This window comes from Ursus americanus, chromosome 37 (genome assembly GCF_024610735.1).
Source record: "Ursus americanus isolate L20-20 chromosome 37, mUrsAme1.1.p, whole genome shotgun sequence".
NCBI lineage: Eukaryota > Metazoa > Chordata > Mammalia > Carnivora > Ursidae > Ursus > Ursus americanus.
In genome coordinates this window covers 8931249-8937248 of record NC_142163.1, presented here as the reverse complement: position 1 = coordinate 8937248, position 6000 = coordinate 8931249, and positions in this window count along the sequence as shown.

The following is a 6000-nucleotide window of genomic DNA, read 5'->3' as shown; positions in this document are numbered from 1 at the left end:
CCGCTGTCCTATTCACAGCTATATTCCATGGAGTTCAAGTCTCCACATCTCCTACCTTCCAAACGGTGGTCACTTTTCCATTTGTATAATTGCAGCATTTTATTCTCTCAGATCCCTGATTGATTTCACAGGTGTTCAGAACGATTTGATAACTATCTAGCTGAACCCCAGGGACAAGATGAGCGCAGGGTCCCCTACTCTCCCAACATCTTAACTCCCACCTCAGTTCTTTTTTTAAATGTTTTATTTAAATTCAATTCATTTAACACATACTATATTATTGGTCTCAGGGGTAGAGTTCAGTGATTCATCAGCTGCATATCACACCCGGTGCTCATTACATCACATGCCCTCCATAATGTCTATCACCCAATTACCCTATCCCCCCACCCACCTCCCCTCCAGCAACACTCAGTTTGTTCCCTACAGTTAAGAGTCTCTTGTGGTTTGTCTCCATCTCTGGTTTCCTCTTGTTTTATTTTTCCCTCCCTTCCCCTATGTTCCCACCAGCAGGGTACAGGGTTTCCAAATTCACCAAATTCTTGCCAACTTTTATTTTTGTTTTGTTTCTTAAGTTCCACATATGAATGAAATTATGAGATATGTATCTTTCTCTAACTTGTTTCACTTAGCTTAATACACTCCAGTTCCATCCATGTCAGGATTTCATTCTTTTTATGCCTCAGTATTTCCTATTTTAGTGTTTTTATTTGAATGTAAGTGTGTGTGTGTAGTAAAATATATGTATATCAGTTGATGGACACTTGGGCTCTTTCCATATTGTGGCTATTGTAGATAATGCTGCTATAAATATGGGGGTGGGTGCATGTATTGTTTTGAATTAGTATTGTTGTGTTCTTTGGGTAAGTATCCAGTAGCAAGATTGCTGGATCTTATGGTAGCGCTATTTTTAACTTCTCGAGGAACCTCCATACTGTTTTCCAGACTGGCTGTACCAGTTTGCATTCCCACCAACAGTGTAAGAGGCTTCCCCTTTCTCCACATCCTCGCCAACACCTCTTGTTTCTTACGTTGTTAATTTTAGCCATTCTGACAGGTGTGAGGTGATATCTCATCGTAGTTTTATGATTTTCATCTCCCTGATGGTGAGTGATGTTGAGCATCCTTTCATGTCTGTTGGCCATCTGGATGTCTTCTTTAGAGAAATGTCTGTTCTTGTCTTTTGCCCATTTCTTGACTGGGTTATTTGGTTTTGGGGTATTGCGTTGCATTGGTTCTTTATATGTTTTGGATACTAATCCTTTATCAGATATGTCATTTCCAAATATTTCCTCCCTTTGTGTAGGTTGCCTTTTAGTTTTATTATTTCCTTCACTGTGCAGAAGCTTTTTATTTTGATGAAGTCCCAATAGTTCATTTTTGTTTTTGTTTCCCTTGTTTCTAGAGACATATGCAAATACACACACACACACACACACACACACACACACACACACACACGGCTACTGCTCATTCAGGGAAATTATTCTCTGTGCTCTTTTCTAGGATTTTTATAGTTTCAGGTCTCACATTTAGGCCTTTAATGAATTTCAAATTTATTTTTGTGCGTGGTTTAAGAAAGTAGTCCAGTTTCATTCTTTTCCATGTTGCTGTCCAGTTTTCCTAGCATGATATGTTGAAGAGATGATCTTTTCCCCATTCTTTCCTGCTTGTCAAAGGTTAATGGCCACATAGTTGTGAGTTTATTTCTAGGTTTTCTGTTCTCTTCCATGGACCTGTGTGTCTGTTTTTGTGCTAGTACCATACTATTCTGATTACTAAATCTTGAAGTCCAGAATCTTGATGCCTCCAGCTTTGCTTTGTTTCTCCCAAACTGCTTTTGTTATTCAGGGTCTTTTGTGGTTCCATACAAATGTAAGGTTTGTTTGTTCTAGCTCTGTGAGAAATGCTGATGGTGTATTCCGTTGTTTTGGGATGGATGTTCTGGATATATATGTTAGATCCAACTGGTCCAGTGTGTCATCCAAAGCCATTGTTTCCTTCTTGATTTTCTATTGCATGATCTATCTATTGATATGAGGGCTACTAAGTCCTCTAGGTTTATGTGGCACCATTAATTTCTTCCTTTATGTCTATAAATGGTTACTTATGTATTTAGCTGTTCCCATCTTCTTTGTCTCCTATTACAGGCTTTACTTTAAAGTCCGTTTTGTCTGATGTAATATTGTTATTCCAGCTTTCTTTTTGCTTTCATTTACATTATAAATGTTTTTGCGTCCCTTTACTTTTGATCTGCATGTGTCTTTAAGTCTGAAGTGAGTCTCCCATAAGCAGCATATAGATGGGTCTTGTTTTTATCCATTCAGTCTCTGTATATCTTTTTATTGAAGGGTTTAATCCATTTATAATGAAAGTAATAATGGATAGGGATGTACGTTTTGCCATTTTTAAACTTGTTTTTGTAATTCTTCTTTATCCTTTCTTCTCTTGGTCTCTTCCCTTGTTCTTTAATGGCTTTCTTTGGTGTTATATTTGGATTCCTTTCTCTTCATTCCTTGCATATCTATTATTGGTTCTTGCTTTGTGGTTACCATTAGGTTTGTATACAATGTCTTCTGTATATAGCAGTCTTCATTAACTTGATGATTGCTTAAGTTTGAACCCATTCTAAAAGCACTAAAATTTTACTGCCTGCCATGTTTTGTATATATAATGTCATACTTTACATCCTTTTATTCTGTGAATCCCTTTGACTGATATTATAGACACAATTGATTTTATTGCTTTTGTGCTTTAACCCCATAGTGATTTGGTATGTGATTAATCTACTACTTTTACTTTGCCTTTTCTTTCCATTCAAGGAGTTCACTCTAAAGTTTCTCATAAGGTTGGTTTAGTGGTGACGAACTTATTTAACTCTTGTTTGGAAGACTTTATCTCTCCTTCTATTCTGAATAATAGCTCAGCTGGATACAGTATTTTATTTATTTGTTTGTTTATTTATTTTAAATTTTTTATTATATTATGTTAGTCACCATACAGTACATCCCCGGTTTCCAGTGTAAGGCTCGATGATTCATTAGTTGTGTATAACACCCAGTGCACCATGCAATACGTGCCCTCCTCACTACCCATCACCAGTCCATCCCTTTCCCCAACCCCCCTCCCCTCTGTAGCCCTCAGTTTGTTTCTCAGAGTCCATAGTCTCTCATGCTTCATTCCCCCTTCTCATTGTCCCCCCTTTCTTTATCCCTTTCTTCCCCTACCGATCTTCCTAGTTCTTATGTTCCATTGATGAGAGAAATCATATGATAGTTGTCTTTCTCTGCTTGATTTATTTCACTTAGCATTTTCTCCTCCAGTGCCATCCATGTTGCAGCAAATGTTGAGAACTTGTTCTTTCTGATAGCTGAGTAATATTCCATTGTATATATGGACCACAACTTCTTAATCCAGTCATCTGTTGAAGGGCATCTCGGCTCCTTCCACGATTTGGCTATTGTGGACAATGCTGCTATGAACATTGGGGTGCATATGGCCCTTCTCTTCACTACGTCTGTAACTTTGGGGTAAATACCCAGTAGTGCAATGGCAGGGTCATAGGGTAGCTCAATTTTTATCTTTTTAAGGGACATCACACTGTTTTCCAGAGTGGCTGCACCAACCTGCATTCCCACCAACAATGTAGGAGGGATCCCCTTTCTCCACATCCTCTCCAGTAATTGCAGTTTCCTGCCTTGTCAAGTTATGCCATTCTAACTGGTGTAAGGTGGTATCTTAGTGTGGTTTTGATTTGAATTTCCCTGATGGCTAATGATTTTCAGCATTTTTTCCTGTGTCTGTTAGCCATTTGTATGTCATCATTGGAAAAGTGTCTGTTCATATCTTCTGCCCATTTTTTTTTATTTGTTTATTTGTTTCTCACGTATTGAGTTTGAGAAGTTCTTTTACATCTTGGATTCCAGTCTTTTATCTGTAGTATCATTTGCAAATATATTCTCCCATTCCGTGGGCTGCCTCTTAGTTTTTTTGACTGTTTCCTTCGCTGTGCAGAAGCTTTCTATCTTGATGAAGTCTCACAAGTTCATTTTATCTTTTGTTTCTCTTGTCTTTGTAGATGTGTCATGAAAAAAGCTTCTGTGGCCGATGTCTTAGAGATTGCTGCCTCTGTTTTCCTCTGGGATTTTGATGAATTTCTGTCTCACGTCGAGGTCTTTCATCCATTTGGAGTTCATCTTTGTGTATGGTGTGAGAGAGTGGTCAAGTTTCATTCTTTTGCATGTAGCTGACCAATTTTCCCAGCACAATTTATTGAAGAGACTGTCTTTTTTCCACTGGATGTTTTTTCCTGCTTTATCAAAGATTAGTTGCCAACAGAACCAAGGGTCCATTTCTGGGTTCTCTATTCTGTTCCATTGGTCTGTGTGTCTGATTTTGTGCCAGTACCATGCAGTCTTTGTGATCACAGCTTTTTAGTACAGCTGGAAATCCGGCAACGTGATGCCCCCAGCTTTGTTTTTCAACAATTTGTTTTTCAACAATTCCTTGGCGATTCGGGGCCTTTTCTGGTTCCATACAAATTTAAGGACTATTTGTTCCAGTTCTTTGAAAAATGTCATCGGTATTTTGTTCGGGATAGCATTGAAAGTGTAGATTGCTCTGGATAGCATGGACATCTTAACTATGTTAATTCTTCCGATCCATGAGCATGGAATATCTTTCCATCTTTTTATGTCTTCTTCAATGTCTTTCAAGAGTGATTTGTAGTTTCTAGAATATAGATCCTTTACGTCTCTGGTTAATTCCAAGGTAACGTATGGTTTTTGGTGCTATTGTAAATGGGATGGATTCCCTAATTTCTCTTTCTTCAGTCTCATTATTCGTGTATAGAAATGCAACTGATTTCTGAGCATTGATTTTGTATCCCGCCACCTTACTGAATTGCTCTATAACTTCTAATAGTTTGGGAGTGGCTTCTTTTGGGTTTTCCATATAGAGTATCATGTCATCTGCAAAGAGAGACATTTTGACTTCTTCTTTGCTGATTTGAATACCTTTGATCCCTTTTTGTTGTCTGATTGCTGTTGCAAGGACTTCTAGTACTATGTTGAATAATAGTGGCGAGAGTGGGCATCCTTGTCGTGTTCCTGATCTTAAGGGAAAGGCCTCCAGCTTTTCCCCATTGAGAATAATATTTGCTGTAGGCTTTTCATAGATGGTTTTTATGAGATTGAGGAATGTACCCTCTATTCCTACACTCTGAAGGGTTTTAATCAGGAAAGGATGCTGTATTTTGTCAAATGCTTTTTCTGCATCAATTGAGAGGATCATATGGTTCCTGAGTCTTTTCTTGTTGATATGATGATCACGGTGATTGATATGCGAGTGTTGAACCACGCTTGAACCCCGGGTATGAATCCCACTTGGTCATGATGGATAATCATTTTAATGTACTGTTGGATTGTGTTACTGCACTTTTTTTTTTCCTTTTAAGCACGTGGAATATACTGCCACTCACTTTTGCCCTGTGAAGTTTCTAATGAAAAATCAGCTCATAGCCTTACAGGGTTCATCTGTATGTAAGCACTTGCTTTTGCTGCTTTTAAAGTCTTTTTTATTATTATTATGATATGTTAGTGACCATGTAGTACATCTTTAGTTTTTGATGTAGTGTTCCATGATTCATTGTTTGCATATAACACTCAGTGCTCCATGCAATATGTGCCCTCCTTAATACATTACCATCACCGGGCTAGCCCATCCCCCCACCCGCCTCCCCTCTGAAGCCCTCAGTGTGTTTCCCGGAGTCCATATTCTCTCGTGGTTCATTTCCCTTTCTGTTTACCCCCCTTTTTTCTTTTTTAAATATTTATTTGACAGAGAAAGAGAACACAAGTAGGCAAGGTGGCAGGTAGAGGAAGAGGGAGAAGCAGACTCCCCACTGAGCAGGGAGCCCAATGTGGGACTCGATCCCAGGGCTCTGGGATCATGACCTGAGCTGAAGGCAGTTGTTAATGACTGAGCCACCCAGGTGCCCAC